Here is a 16,765-nt window from a genome sequence, read left to right on the forward strand (position 1 = left end):
GATCTTCCCCTTCCCAGTCAAGCTCCTGCAAGCACTCTCGGGCAGTCCCCGCTACAGTAGCATCAGAAACTGACTTTGTCACAGTTGGGTAAAATTCTAATAAATAGATTTAAAATAGAAGCACCAATGGAAAAAAACTAAATAAGGTTTATGGGAAATGATCTGTTGCTTAGGGCAAAGAACGGAATTGAAAGATGCATGACTATTTATATTGCTCAGGCTACATATGATCATGCCTCTTGACTTCTGAAAGTAAAGAAGGCCATTCTGAAATAGTATCTTCACGTAGGATCAGCTGTATGCTTTCTTCTTATGAATAATTGATGTCACATCTATATTTAATGAGTTGGATTATTGGAATAATGTGGTTTCAGATATAACTGCAAGCAACCTAATCTCCATCCTGTCCAACAAATATAGTTCCCAATATGTATATTTATAAATTTTATTGGGATAAAATTATGTAATCACTTTATCCATTATATTGTGTGCCATAAGAATAGCACATCTGAAACAACAAACAAAGTAGAGCATATGGGTTAATATATTCTGAAGACAAAATCATTATATAAAAATGTATTCCAGGCAGATAAATAGGTCTGGGCCTTATTCTTGAGGTCTACATGAAACAACTGATTACTTAGTAGTCTTTGCAAAATGCCTCTGTAACAAAGTCAGCTCATTCCAGTAACTTCAGTGTAGCAATTGGTCTGAGTCAGCCTTGCCTCTCTTTAGATGAAGATTGTTTTCATGTTTGGGTTGTGAGGGTCCAACAGTCATTCTTCCACCAATAGCTGGCTGACAGAAAGCCATCATTTGCCCTAAAGAATAGGTTGTTCCATTTCTACCCAACTATGCAAAATCAAAACAAAAATAATCACAGTACTGAATGAATTACCATGGCTGAGTTCTTTTATTGGCTAATATTGTTTGGCAGTCCTTCCTTACAATTATTCCATCTGGAGTTAATTGCATGATATCATCATAAAACTCAAGCATAAATCAACCTGGCTTGTGAGCAATTCACAGAGCTGCTGCTTAAAAGCTTGCATATCAAAAGTAGTGTCCTTTTCTTAATCATATACTAAGTGAGGCAAAAGAGAGGGAAAGAAAGCAAATGTTCTGAACATTTCAGTGAGTAAGAATTCTATACCAATTAAAGCGAAAATGAAAAAAAAATCTTTAAAAAAAAGAAATACACAGATTATTGTACATTTACATATTTACTCTATTCTTTCAAGTAGCAACAAGATCTAGGGAATAATTTTTAAATAGATCTTACCCTGAAAAGGAGGATATAGAAACATTTTGTAATGTCTGACTTTATATGCAAACACAGAAATTGAACATGGTTAAAAACTTCCAACAATGTTCCTGATTTCCACATCCAATTTTCAGGGAATTACAGAGCCAAATTAAACTCCCTGTATCATTTTGTCTTATTCTCTGCCTTCAATGATAGTTTTTTTCTTCCAAATGCTCAAAAATATCTGATACCTAGATAATATTATCTAGAAAAGGGCTAATCCAAATGCCTTGGGGAAACCCACAAGTTCTTCATTAACTTTCTTAATGCCCTCTTAAAACTATTCACTACATTGTTCAGCAATAAACCCCATCATTTACTATGTGCTGCATGAAGATATTTCCTTTTATCTACTTGGAATTTTTTGCCATTCAGCTGACTCATTAGCATTAAGAGCTTGAGGATAAATCTGCCCTTATCTGTTTTCTACATTTCTACACCTATTACTAAGTTACTGCTACCATCTAGCAGTCATATGGATTCTTGCAGAATAGGATAAGCCTAAAATATACAGTAGATATTCCTTTATCATGTCATTACTAAATGTATTTCTAATCAAAATCCACTAAACACTGTTTGCTTTCCTTATGGAGAGCTGTTTCTTCCAGCTCCTTGAATCATATACTTCTCCAAATTCATCATCATCTTGTTATATTCTCCAAATAATTCTTTTCATTACTGAATGTCAGTATGTATAATCAATAATTACTTGCTAAGGCAGGTTTAGAAAAGTGCAGCTGTTGCTTTAAAAGTTTATCAACAAGATATTCTTAGAGCTGGATGTGGGGATGTTACACAGTGATCTTCAACACTCCCCTTTTAAGATATATGTGCAGGTATATCTACACACATTGATTTTTGATCAAGTGCATTCATATGAATTCTATGTCACCCAGCCCTAAACAAGCTTGTCACCCTAGTTAAACAAGCTTGCTTGTTTAACTAGGCTGTACTATAGAGATGAAAAAGAAAGTATTTGAGACAATACTAAGGACATAACTTTCCTGAACTGATAATCTCAGAACAATTGAACTATAAATCCCAAATGCTTACTTAATACAAGGTAATTATTTTGAGAGTCATAATTCAACATATTTTAAAACACCAAGTTAGAGAAGATTGACATACAATACATTTCACTGATAAATATTTGGTGATTGAAATCAACACATCAACATTTAGGAAGCCTATGTGTGGCTTTACTTATGTGGATTTGCCTTGATATGTATCAATAAATACTGAAGGAGGAGGCTCGGCCACGAATCACTAATATGAACAAAGTCACTAAAATAGTAAAGTACTTCAGTGTTTATGTGTCCCTGATCTTCATTTCTTTGCTCAGAAACACATTCCAGCAGAATAAATTGCTACTGAAAACTTAATCTGTTATGCCATTTCATCAGATTGTGATAGCAGAGGATCTAAAAAACTCACATAAGATTTTTCTCTCTCTCTTCAGAATGGCTTAATGCTTCCTTGGTCTAAATTAATGTACAATTATCACTTTAATAACTCCAAGACACACCCCGGTGTAGAAGAAAATGTGCTCCTGGTGTGCTTCTTGAGGGAAAGAGGTTACTGGTGCATAGTCTATTGTCTGGTTTCATGCCTTATTGCCTTGTTGTGCCTTGTTTGTTAATAATTGAAATCTCTCAGCTGGAAATAAAAAAAGAACTAAAATGAATGGATGAAGCCCTTTATATGGAAAAGGTGTTGAGTAGAGTTGCACTGTTAATAATAGACAGGCTATATTTGTGGCCTAGAAGCCATATGATAGATAGGCTATTAGTCTGAGGATCTGGAAGCTTTCATTTCAACTAAGCACCCCTTTCAATTGAAAGAATACAAATCTAAAATTATTTGAGGACTTCAGCAAACAGAAGCTTCTCTCTCCATTTTTTCCAATAAAAATATAACTCATTATTAACAGATATTACTAATAGTTGCCTAATATTCAGAATGTGCTCCTCAGACAACTGTCCTACTATTGAATGTCAAGATCAGTTCTGATCACAGCCATCTGCACCAATATGTGGATATCTTTAAGTGCATTGACTTTGAAGACTGCATGTTTCATTACTATTTCTTTTATTGGCTTACAATCTGGAGGGCACTATGTCACTAAAACCTTTGACCAGCTAAAGATTTTATATACCGTATTTTTCCGTGTATAAGACGCTATTTTTTCCTGCAAACACCCTGTTCAAAAATCAAGTGCGTCTTATACAAGTGCAGCATCTTATACACGAAAAAATAATGCTAACTTCCGCAGCCCAGGGCATGCCTGTGTGGGTTCTTTACATGCTGCTGCCATGCCGCCTGGTGCAGGAGGATATTGCTGGCCTGAGATGCTGCCTGGTGCTGGAGGATCGCACTGCCCCAAGGATGCCGCCGGTCCCACTGAAACTGCCTTCTATGACCCATTTTTCGCCGGCGCAGCTTGGGCTGAAGCTGCAAGAGGCCCCAGGAAGCCGCCTCAATACAGTGATTGATGGCCAAGGGGGTGGGCAGACTAAGCCCGCATAGAGCCATTTGATTGGAGGAGTCGCCTCCCTTGTGTGATGGTACCGAGAAGTACCAGTAATTGGGGGGTGTCTTATACAAGGGTGCATCTTATAGATGGAAAAATATGGTACTCCACAGGAACTGTGGTGGTAAACCCAAAGAGGAACCAAAAGAAATATGCCACAGATGCATATTCTCCTGCATTTGCATTATGCTTAAAGTAACAACTGGGAGAACTCTTTCACATAGGTCAGAGAAATGGCAACATATTTAAGCGTGTGCTCTATTTTTATAGCTACACCTTACTGGCTTCCTTCCTCCTTCACCCCTGGCTAATGTCTGCACAAAAAAATGGCAACACCTTGAAAATGCAGCTTTAATCTCCTTTGGCTGTTTCTCTGCATGTTCAGAGACAAAAGAAACAGATGAGCAAAGAAGTCAGGGGGCAGAGAAGCCACAATATACAGATGCAAACCTGTCAAATCCCCTCAATCATCTATTTGATCACATTGCTTTTCAAGGCCTGAAAGATCAAAAACATTCACATTGCAAGCCCCTGAGGAGGCAGGCATTGAGCTCCATGCAAGAAAAAGGCAGAAGGAAATTGATGAGCTCTTGGTCTCCTGGAAATAAGTAACTGTTTCAGAATTGGCAACTAAAGTAACAAGGGAAATGGATAAACTCTGTGTAGAGACTTCATTGAATGTAGAATTTTTTTTAAAGTGTGTGTCTATCTCTCTATGCATAATATTTTTTTTCTCATTAGAGTAGGACATGTTTTGCCAGAATACAAGTCCTATAGTAGTGGGCCATACATCTGCTTACAGAAATCGCTAAACTGAGTCTTGAGTATTGTATCTTTTTCCCGACAAAAAATACCAACCCTTGGAGTTAATCTGTCAAAGGCCACTTACAATCACACTGTAAAATAGGGTGGGTACATCTTTTTAGTCCCTTTGTCTCTCTTCCTTCTCCTTCCCATCTCCTCACCATCCAAAAGGATGCTAGGGAGGAATTAAAAAATCTCTACCAGAGATCAGAGGGTGTGACTCTAATATAATCAAATCAAATCAAAAGTGAGAGTTCAATTTCTCTGACCTACTGCCTCTACCTGCTTTTCATAGAGCCATATATGATCAGGAGATCCTTGATTTTTTGTTGATGATATTTGTTGATGATACATATCTTCCAATTCTTGATAACCCAAAGGACATTATTATGCCAGAATTATCTGTCAATAAGTTCTTCCTTGAGTTCTTATAAGTCTGATATCATGCAATAAAAGGGAACTCATTCTCTGAGAGCTAAACTAGAAATTGGATCTTCCTGTTCCCTTTTGGGTTTTATTGATGTTAGTATAAATGCACAACGGCCAGTGGTGGGATTCAGCCAATTCGCATTAGTTCGGTAGAACCGGTAGCTAAATTTTGTTGAGTTTGGAGAACCAGTTGAACCCATGCTGCTTCTGGAAGTCTGTTCTAGGCCTTGGAGGCCTGGAGGAGGTCTCCCAGGCCTAGAACAGCCCACAGGAAGTGCATGGATGTCACTTCCTGAAGTCCATTCTAGACTTTGGAGGCCCAGGCCTGCATCCACGTAGAGAACCAGATGTTCAGGTATTTGAATCCCACCACTGACAACAGCCCAGTTTAGTTTAACACCATCATGTTGGGAACGATAACCCTTTTCTTTGGAAAAAAAAGTCAAGACTCCATGAGCAGTTTTTAAATAAGAAATCCATTAGAATGAGGGGATGGTTTCCCCCCTTGATAATCCTGGAGCAGGATGCAATGTTGAATTTTCATCAACAAAGGAACTGAGGGGACATATTAGACTCCCCCCTCTCTGTCATGTAAGATGGGCATGATCTTGAGTGGATTTCTGTGGACCTGTAGTGAAATCAAGGAGAACAAGAAGCAATAGGACAAGACAAGATATGCTTTGTGGACAGTGTTAATTAGGTTGAAAAGTGGATCTTTCTGTCACTCACCCGCATGTACACAATGATACCATCAGCTGTCTGGATAAACTAGCCATATTCTTAGAGAAAAGGATCCAGGGAGAAACTCTGAAGAACTACTTAATGAGGACTGAACATGTAAGTGGGCAGAGAATGCTAACTATGGGTGAAGAGGAGAATACTGTAATGGAAAACTAAGAACGGGTAATATAGTATCCTATAAACAAGCAATGACAGATAGTAACGGCTTAAATAGGAGTTTTCACACTATAACATTGATTGCAATTTCCATTTATAATTGCCCTATTTCCTAAAAGTACTTTGAAATGACTAACAGCTGCAATTCAGACAGAAATTAAACAGATGTGCATTCCCCAATTACTAAATCTTTCAAAGATGTTGGTTATGCAAACTGGCAAATGTAGATTAACTACATTTTAACTGGTTGAACTTCTTTAGTCAGGAAATATATATTTTTGCCCTTGAAATTTAACAATAATCTTATTACATAGGTATCAGCCAGGTAAAACAGGCTTAATCTGGATAAATAGAATATTCTATTCACATAATATTAATATAGATCTGCTAATACTTATTAGTTACGGTATGAATAGGAAATCAAACATCTCTGAGTATGGGATACTTTAGTAAACACACTAATTGGCAGTGAACACTATCAATGAATTGTTCAATAGTTCCATTGTTTTTATTGCAACTGCCCTCCTCGGAACCTGAATTCTGATTACCCTACTTTAAAAGTAACAAGAGTTGTTTATCTCTTCTAATACCTGATCTTACTTTTCCTTCTTTCTCTCCACAGATCTGTCTCCCCTCCCTTCCCTTCTCTCTCCCCAGGGAGGAAGATCAGACATAATGCATACTGAAACATGTTTGTTCCTATGCCAACTGTTTTTCACTTGTAATTTGTTCACTTCTTCAATTGTGAATAGGTATTTGTGTGCCATAGACAGTGTGTGTGCATATCACATACAAATAGTGAAGCAATGTATTGTTGCCTAGTTTCATTTGGGGCAGTTAAGTAGATAGTTCTCATTAATAGCGAGAGGACCAACACTGAATGTTTCCTTTTAAAAAATTTACAGACAGACAACTTTTCCCCTGATTAGCAACAGATGGGATACCATAATGGTTCATTACCTCCATGCTGCTTGAAAGAAATTTAAAGTTATTTATGATAAGATAAAAAGAGGCTTAAAGCACCATAACAAATGCTTTACTGTTATATTTTTCTCACTAATTACATAAATCTTTCTTATAGATCTGGGAATTTAAAAAAAATAAGATAACAGAGAATCTCCTGGGATCATTATTTAAACAACCACCATGTGGCAGTAAAGAGATTTTAACTCTCTGTTGCCATCTACAACACTGAATTTTTATAACATCAGATTCAACTTCAGAGAATAAGCATAGTGTCCCATATCTTTTTCAAATGTCTCTGCAGCAAATGTTAGTAACAACAAAAATTACTAATCAAAAGTAATATATTGTCAGCTGTCACCTTATGCTTGCATGTGCCTTGCTATAATGTGGTGACAGTCTGCCAGGAAATGCGTGGGGTAGGGGTAATGAAGGTAGGGGGATACTTGAGGGAAAATGAAAGTAGAAGCTGCCTCAAGATGCCACTCCAAGGTCACCCAGCTGGAAGAACGAGGAGGCCGCATACCAACCAGGATTCAGACTAACCATTATAGAAACATCTTGCAGGAATTTGATTGGTGGGCAGCGAGAGACTGATTTCTACCCTCATGCCTTAAACACTAGACCAAACTGGCTCTTCTTAATATAAATGAACTTTGGAAAAATATATTAGAAATTGTAAATTAGTCTCCATTTTCACAGACGTGCTCTTTATTTTTTTATTTTCTTGATCCTGCCTTTTTTCCTCAGCTAAAAGTATTATGCACATACCTCCTCTAATTTTACATCATCATCAGCAATAACTCCTCCTCCTCCTCCTCCTCCTCTCCTTTGAGATCAGAATGACTGATCTAAAGTTGCCAGTAGTTTCTGCAGTTGAGGGTAGACTTTAACCTGTGTCTCCTTCCTTCTAGTCCAACTCCTTGCTGGATGTTACTTACTGATATTACTGGAAAAATACTTCAAAAATTTCAGCCTACCACACATGGTTGCTACTAATCTACAATAACAGAAAACAGAGCTGGCTTTGGAATGAGGATTGAATGAGCAAACCATGAAGGAGATTTTTTTCCAGAAAAGATTACATAAATCCAAGAAAGAAGGAAATATGAGAAACTCAAAATAATTCTACCTTGATTTGGTTTGTTATAAGATGGAAACAGACAGTCCTTTCAGGATTTGGTTATTCTACAATAAAAGTATTAATGCAATAATAATACAAAAATGCAATAATATTATTTTATTGTACAGTAATGAGCATTCCTGGAATTGTTGCCATTCTTGTCTTACAACTTTGCTTACATCAAAGGGCTGACATTTAAATTTTTATGTCAACCCACACACTACTGCCCTTGATTCCCCCAAATGAGTAAATCAAGATCCAATGCCATTCTTGCTTTAGTCCATTTCTGCTTTTAGAGCCCCACCTTAATGGATAAGAGATGGATGGATAGATGAATTAGCAATACTATAGATTATGGATTACTCTGGGTTGGAACATTGGGATCTTGGTGTTCACTGAGCATAATTTCCTGCTTTCCCTAGACCAGTGGTGGCGAACCTATGGCACGCGTGCCACAGGCGGCACGCAGAGCCGTTCCTGTGGGCACGCACGCCATTTCTGGGCTCCTCCCCCTCCCCCTCTCCACGCATGCGCAGTCCGGGAACAGCGGCAAGAGCTGGGCGGGGTGAGGGAACGTATAAAAGGAGCAGTTTTGGCGGGAGAGTGAGTGAAATCAGAGCCGCCATCTCCCTTCCGCAGTGCAGCCCCATCGGCTTGAGCGGAGACAGCCCCGGGACAGCCAGAAAGGAGCCCTCACCTGGTGCAGGTCCTGTCTACAGGGTGGCTCTGACGGGGGCGGTGGCTACTGCTCTGAGCCCCTTGACTGGCCGACCACACAGAGAAGCAGGAGGCGGCAGCGTGATCCCTGCATTGCCAAGCCCGGCCAGCCGCAGATCTGGAAGCAAAACTGCTGACCATCCTCACGCTGGTTGGGGCAGTGGCGGGGGAAGGTGAGCTGTGGCAGACGCCCTCCCCTCCCCGCCCCGCCCGGAGGCACACGTGGGACAATGTGCGGCAGCAGCGGCAAAGGGTGCCCGCATGCCAGATCCTGCCTTCCCCCGTAACCGCCGCCACCAGCGCGAGGATGGTCAGCAGAGCTTTGCTTCCAGATCTGCTGCCTGACATTATCGCCCCCCCCACACAGAAGCCAGCGAGTGCATGGGGGCCGACGGTGTCCGTCAGCAGCCACAGCATGCTGGCTGTCCTGCATAATGGCGGACTGGCCACAGAGCCCCATTGGCGCAGGCAGAAATCTCTCTGGGATAGCCGGAAAAAAGTTTTTGCCTGGCCTGGGTGCATCCACTCGACGGATCTGATGGGGGTGGCTTCTGCTGCTGCTCTGACTGGTCAGCCCTGCAGGGAAGCAGAAGGGGCAGCTGCCTCAGGCTGCTAGTGAGCAGCTGAGGCGGCTCCAGACCCCAGCTGTCCCTCCACCTCCTCCTGCTTCCCTGCTGACCGGTCAGAGCAGCAGCAGAAGCCACCCCCATGAGATCCGTCGAGTGGATGTGCCCAGGCTGGGCAAGGGCTTCCTCCCCCCCATAAATCGGCAAGAAGTAAAACTCTTGTTATGGCTTAGTTCACAACCATAATAAGTTGCTCCTCCTGAGTAAAGGCACATGAGCTGGGTTTGCACCTCGACCTAGATTTTTGGGTGGAGGGGGGAAATAGCAAGCTCCCAGGTGCCAATGCAGCAAAAAGATTAATGGGCTGCTGTGACCCGCCTCTTGTTCCGGCTGCTGCAGATGATGCAGCTGCCAGCACCAGGCAGAGGAGCGGGGCCCTGAGGCGGGGTGTGTGTGAATCTCACTCCCTGGGCTGCGAAGCGTAGAGCAATTGGGGGGTGGGGTGCAGACAACACGCAGGCAAGAGAATTGAGAATGAGAAAGACATGGGCAGAAACAGCTCTGGGGCTCCGCTCTTCTGCCTGGCTGCTAGGAAAAACATTCTTGGGAACAAAGTTTTTTTTATTATGGTTGTGACCACCGAGGCCACGCCCACCCAGTCAGCCACGCCCACCCGGCACGCAGCAATAAATAAATGGGTTTTGGGTTGCGGTTTGGGCACTCGGTTGCTAAAAGTTTCGCCACCACTGCCCTAGACTCATTGGAAGATTCATTGGGGATATTTGGTGACCTCCACCTATTGTGAATGTGGAAATTTGCAGACAACCATACACATATAATCAGTGGAACAACCTGCCTCCAGAAGTTGTGAATTCTCCAACACTGGAAGTTTTTAAGAAGAGACTAGACAGCCATTTGTCTGAAATGGTATAGGATGGGGTTTCCTGCCTGAGTAGGGGTTGTACTAGATGACCTCCAAAGTCCCTTCCATCATCATCATCATCATCATTGTCATCATCATCATTATTATTATTATTATTATTATTATTATTATTATTATTATTATTATTATTATTATTATTATTATTATTATTATTACTATTTGCCCTGTAGTCCTGGCCAATGTACTCTTCAGGATCTTAGGACAGCACAACAGAATGCAATCAATGTTTCATGCTTCTGGGCAAGTACTATTTAAGTTTTTGACACATTTTAATTTAATGTTTGTACTTATACTTATGCATAATGATGCTTCTGACACGAATAAGTAAATAAATTGGAAGATTCAGAGGGACCTCAGCTACACACCTGTCAGCTACAAACATACCAAAAATGTTATATGAGTAGCATTATGATTGATAATTATTTATAAGATCACAGTAATATTGTTTTTTAATGACTAGCATCATAGAAATTATTTCTAATTGTATCTGTATGTAGCTTTAGTCATATAGTTGACATTTCTATACATGATGTATTGGCTGAAATTATGGGTATAGATGAAAAGTGCAGGGTAAATTGGCCCACATAAATTCTCCAATGCGTCATGTCTTCTTTTTCAAATTTGCCATCAGCAAGTTCTTATTGTCAAGCTCCTGGGAAATCAGGAAATCCAAACAGTTCAAATGAGTATAAAGATTTATTGCAAGCTTAAGATCTCTACAAAAATCTGATCTATTAACAGTCAAAGCAAATTGGAAGAAGATAAGAGGGAAAGGAATGCAAAGTGGTCTGGACTTAGATTTGTAGGGGGTGCAAAGGGACTCGTGACTGATGACGCATTTGACCTCTCTCTCTGGCTCAGCCTGTTCTTCTCCTACACTTATTTTTATTTTAATGTGTTCTTTTTACTCTTTTGCTCAATGGAGAGAAAAGGAAAGGTGGAGGTGGAGGGAGAAATCCATTTCTATCTGTCAGAAAAAAGAACTAGAGTTTGCCAACTCAAACTCTGTTTCAAGACTGGTGAACTCTTCAGGATATTTAAAGAAAATCCACAATCCTGAATCCTTCAAAGATTAGTGGAATTACAGATCCCAGTGGACTTTTGAATATTGCATTTTTCCTAACTATAAAAGCCTTACAGGTTTTAACTATTATTTCAGCCAACAACTTTATACCTTGTTTTCTACTTTCTTTTCAAATGCCAAAATACAGCAAGCAAACATTAATTACAATTCACAGTTTTGTTTAAATAGTCCAGTATAACAGCATTTGGATCTATGTGGAAAAATGCTTTCTGCAGATTGTTTAGCATAAAATGCATAGGTGATCATCAGATATACAGCATGCTTCCTTTCATTTCTGATTAGGAGGGAACAAAATAAATGTTGCAGAACTGGCAGTGGCTTTTTCTATTTTGGGTTACATTCAAAGGTGTTCCTTCCTGTTTGTCCATCATGTGCCTTCCTGAGTTTCAGTTTCTGGTAAAAGAATGTGCTCTGGCCACGGATATGCCTGTAAAACAAAGATTAAACTAAAGATAATCTTTCCATGGCACTCTTTGTTCTGAAGTGCTTTCCTGAAAAAGTCTCAGGAGGGCTTGTCCAAGATGACAACTTAGTCAATCTTAGGTATTCCTAGCATTTGAAATCAAGGTCACAGTACAGTGCCTCTGATAATCCATATAGATAAGAAATATTTTCACTAAAGCAGCTTTCTCACAGAAAATAGTGTCCTTTGTGGGTTATGGGGAAGCAAACAATATTTCATTTCATTTTAGCTCAGGATTTCAAAGCTGTGTGTTAAGTATTCTGCACTACCATCAATAGTTGTTCACTTGCTTGAATTTGCTTTTTTTCCCCTTTTCAAAGAAATCATCTGCAAGACCACAGAACACCACTGCAATACATACCAAACTGTTTTAAAATTAATGTACTCTGTCTTTATTCTGCCCCATGGAATTATCCAATGGAACTTATACCAGCTACCTATATCCCTACATTCTTTACCCTAATTTACTTTTAAGCAAATATAGCTACAATCTGGCCTACTCATTACACAGAGATCAGGTGAGTTTTATTTTTGTGTTAGGGAGCGTAATTGATGGAGTAATGAATAATATCATACAAAGAAGCAGCTTGGATTTCGAAGGGACGTGCCTCCTGATTGTTGTTGTATATTACTCTTCCTACTTCAGCCTATAAAAGCTATTTTAGTACCGTGCATATGTATTTTGTTTTACTGTCTGCTAAAATAACTTGGTAAATTATACTTCTGTTTTTCACTCTTTGCCACAGACTGTTGGCAGCAAATTTCAAGGGGCTTTAGGGGCTATAAAACATTAACATAAAGAAGCCTTCTGAGCTCAGATTGCCTTCCTTTCATATTGGAACAATACTGGACACTATTGGAACAATCTTGGGGTACATCTAATCTATGTCAAAAAAATTACTGTCACTATTGTAGATCATAGACATGGCAGAGGAAGCATGTAGGACATGATTTGTGAAATTCTTTCTAGCCCCTTCCTAAGAGTTCCATTTTGGTTTATGTGATGGGAGAAAGATGTGCTTAAAATGGATGGGTACTCAGGATTTTGAGCTGCTGCTCAAATTGGGAGATATTTGTATGCATTGTTTTCTTTCAGCCTGACCCAGTCCTGTTTGCAGGCAATCTTTCCTTGGCTGGGTACTCCCTCCACACCAAATTTGGTCCTGTTGTATCCAATTTGTGGACAGTTGTCCTTCTGATACAGTCCCGACTCCCACATAATAGATAATTTCTTTTTAGTGTTCTGTGAGCCTGGAAAGAATAAAAAATCCTTATGTCAAGAATTTCCAATAATTAAATGTTGCAATAAACACAATTATTTATGTTTCATGATAATGCATCACGATGCTGTGTAATTGTTTTATTTTCTCATTTTGCTTTATCATGTCTTAATGATAAAACACATACAATTATTTCTTGTCATTTTACAGCATACGGTAAAAACAGAAATAGATAGAAGACATTGCCCATCTAGATACTGTGCTTTATTTTAGTTAGAATTTCTGCACATGTTCAGCCTTCATGTTTTCTTCAATTTCTAAACTAATGTTTTATTTAAAAAAATAGTCAGAAATTGGAATTTTATTACTTATTTAAATACAATTAAAATACCTTTCTAATTTTAATACAATTTTAAAAAACTGTTGGACAGCATCGGATGATTTTTTAAAATTTGCGCTCTCTCTTTTTACTCTTCCTTTGCTTTATTTGCTGGCTAAAGGGTGGGATAAAATTTGAACTAAACTGAGTTGACCAAACAGTACATAAAAATTAGAATTTTGATAAACACATTGTCCAGCTGTGACTGATCAGTTTCCACATTCACAAAGATTGACTCCCACTTCTACTGAGTCAGTTCAATAAGAATTTACCCAATTGTTGCATGTAAAATTGGGAATGGGCCCATACTTTCTTAACAGGAAATTACTCAGGCAGTTCATTTTAAACAATACAGAGTTAGAGTGGTTAATTCTGTAATCCAAAAGCACAAAGCCAATCTTATCCAGGCGTCCGGTTTTCCTTTCCTTAACTGTACAAAACCTTCCATGCCTGTAGATATGAATGTGAGCACACTCTTACATTTACACTAGTTGAGCATTAATGTATTCTTCTTCTTCAGCTCCATGATGTAAGTGATGTTGAATCCCTGCTTGTTTAGCACTCAAAGCACACTCCTGACCATTTGTGCACCTCATCTAGCATTCAATCCCAACCCCCCAAGACAAGTGTCTAATTTTTTCAGCTTTCTCTCCAAATGCCATCTTATTAATCCCATAGTGAGCATTATTATGTTTCAGTTTGCTTAATAAATCATTGGCCGTTTGTTGCTGATGATACTGCTAGCCTCTGGGTATTCAGAATACTACCGACAGGAGGGAAATAAATGTGGGAATGTGTTGCTGGAAGCTTGTTTGTTATGGTGCATGATATTTAAAGATGAGACAAACCCCAGCACTGCATCTTGCTAAATTATCTGCAATGTCACTGTTCAATTGTAATCAGAAACAGGGCAGGATAATGAGGTTGTAAACAAAATTATAGCCAAAGGCAGCATTGGCAAGTCAAAGTGCTCTTACATTTTAAGGCAACTCTTAATATGTCTTGGCACTTCATCATAGTTGTTGCTCCCTCAACACTTGTCATTTCATTACTGTATCTTCAGACAGACAATGGGGAAAGAAGGAACCCATACTGTACACATACACCTTAGTAATGTAAGAACAAACACAATGACACCATGATTTTTTCCATTTAGTATTCATAGCTTACTTTTTCAGATTTCTCTTCCAAAGGCCTTTCACTTGGTTAGATTCTTTGCCCTTGCTTCTCTTTTCTTATATTTAGAATCAATAATCTTTATAATTTAGAACACCTCCAAGATCCCTACTATACTTCTCTTTCTAACTTTAATATATTCTTTAAAATTCACTTCTGCAATAAATCCAAAATTGAAACTCAAGTAACTAAAAGTATTTCAGATTAATTTTTATTGGCACATTCTTCTGTATCATCTAGGTGACTTTACATCATAAGCCTAATGTAATATAAAGCCCCTTTGTCCTTTCCCCTATAATGCACACTGAGCATGAAAGAATCTCTCTGGGCCTGAAAATTAGAATTAAGCATCAGAATACTGCTTTTTTATTTTAGAAAAGGATAATAAAGAATGGTCTTAAAGACCAAGCATTGATTAAATTTTCAGCTAAAATTCCACAAGCATGCAAAAAAGTGAGCAATGAGAAAGCAAAAAAACAAAATCAGTTGCCCAAGTGCAACTCCCCTAATTTCCATTATATATAGACAATTTCCCAACAACTCCAATTTCAGGGAAAGCTCATAAAGTAGCAGGGATCCTATCTCTGTCTTTAATTTCACATTAACTCCACAGAAGGATTAGAGGTGTCATCATCTTGAAGATCGAATAGGGTTGTCTCTTCCTGTAGTCTTCCCTCTAACTTTCAAATTCAGTGAAACTCTATTGTCACTTCCACTTTTTCCTAGGCCTAATCCTAAATTTCAACCTGCAATCTTTCACATCTATTGTTATATAACTGTCATTATCCCAACACAAAGCATTTTTCAGAAACAGTAATGTTCTCAAAAAACAACGATCCTTATAAAGTAGCATTTAGTCATAAAGAAACTTTTTTTTCACAAGAATGTTATGTGGGGCTCCATTGATAGGCAAAAGACTTTCAATGCTATGGGAACTCAGTTTTAAAAGCATTTAGTTCTAAGCTCTTGGTTGGTAGAAACGATCATATTTTATGCTAAGTCATGGTTTATTTAACCATAGCTTACTGAATAATCCATAATTGGCTTGATTTGCTCAATATTTTAAATCATAAATATAGTTCATAAACTAAATTGGCTGAGTTTATACAACAATCTATTCCCAAACAAACAAACACATTATGGCTTAATTTCTTGTGTGAGACCAATCAATAGCTTTTCAATTTGCTTGCTTTGTGACTGACCCTGAACTCTGTTTTTATACCATTTCTATGTTCTCTGCAAGAAACTCGTATTTAAATTTTGGCTTGGCTGACTACTGTTTCTTCCACCTGTGAGATACAGGCTTTCTGCATCATTGGCTTGTTTATCAATATTATATCTGAGCCCTGGAGGGGACACTTGATTAAGAAGTAAGAATTTGTGTACTAGTTCAAATGAAGGCAATCTCTTTCTTAATGGTCACTGGAAGCTAATAATACTATAGTGATTAACACTTCTTATCTCAGATATTAAATTAAAACTGATTCTGTACTATAATTTTCACCTGTGTTTTTAACCACCCTACTTTAGCTGAAGCGAAAATAAATTGTTTTCAGTTCAATTTATTCTTCTCCACCCAAGGTGAAAATCAGATGGAAATGCTCACTAATTGGAATGAAAAGTTCTTACACTTAGTTATAAGGTAGCTGAAAGGGTATACGACTACTCTTTTTTGATGCAATAATCAGTTCTCCAGTGATCTGCAGCTTCCCTGGCTTCCAATATTTGCAATTACATCCCAAGGGAACTCTGTCCAAAGGCTTTTTAAGGTCAAGAAGGGGGAGCATCAGGAAAGTTGCCATGGGTTAGAGAAATATCTAATAGGAAAAAACAAATACACAGCAAAAGCATCCTTTGTTACTTTGCAACAATACCTTCTACAAAAAGAAAGAAACAAAAAGAAACAAAAAGAAAGAAAGAAAGAAAGAAAGAAAGAAAGAAAGAAAGAAAGAAAGAAAAGAGATTCAAAGCTGCACTGAGTATGAAACAAAAAAGTCCAATTTTTTTTTCTGAAAAAGAGAATTATCTGAGAGGATAATAAAAAAGGAATATGAGAGACAATTAAATCTTTTAAATATTCGTTCCCTTTATTCCTTGATAATCCAGAAGTGGAATTTTTAACCTGCGTTAGAAAATCTTCCTTTTTTTTTTTTTTTTTTTTTTTT

Source organism: Protobothrops mucrosquamatus, unplaced genomic scaffold (assembly GCF_001527695.2).
Source record: "Protobothrops mucrosquamatus isolate PMUCROS unplaced genomic scaffold, P.Mucros_1.0 scaffold83, whole genome shotgun sequence".
Taxonomy (NCBI): domain Eukaryota; kingdom Metazoa; phylum Chordata; class Lepidosauria; order Squamata; family Viperidae; genus Protobothrops; species Protobothrops mucrosquamatus.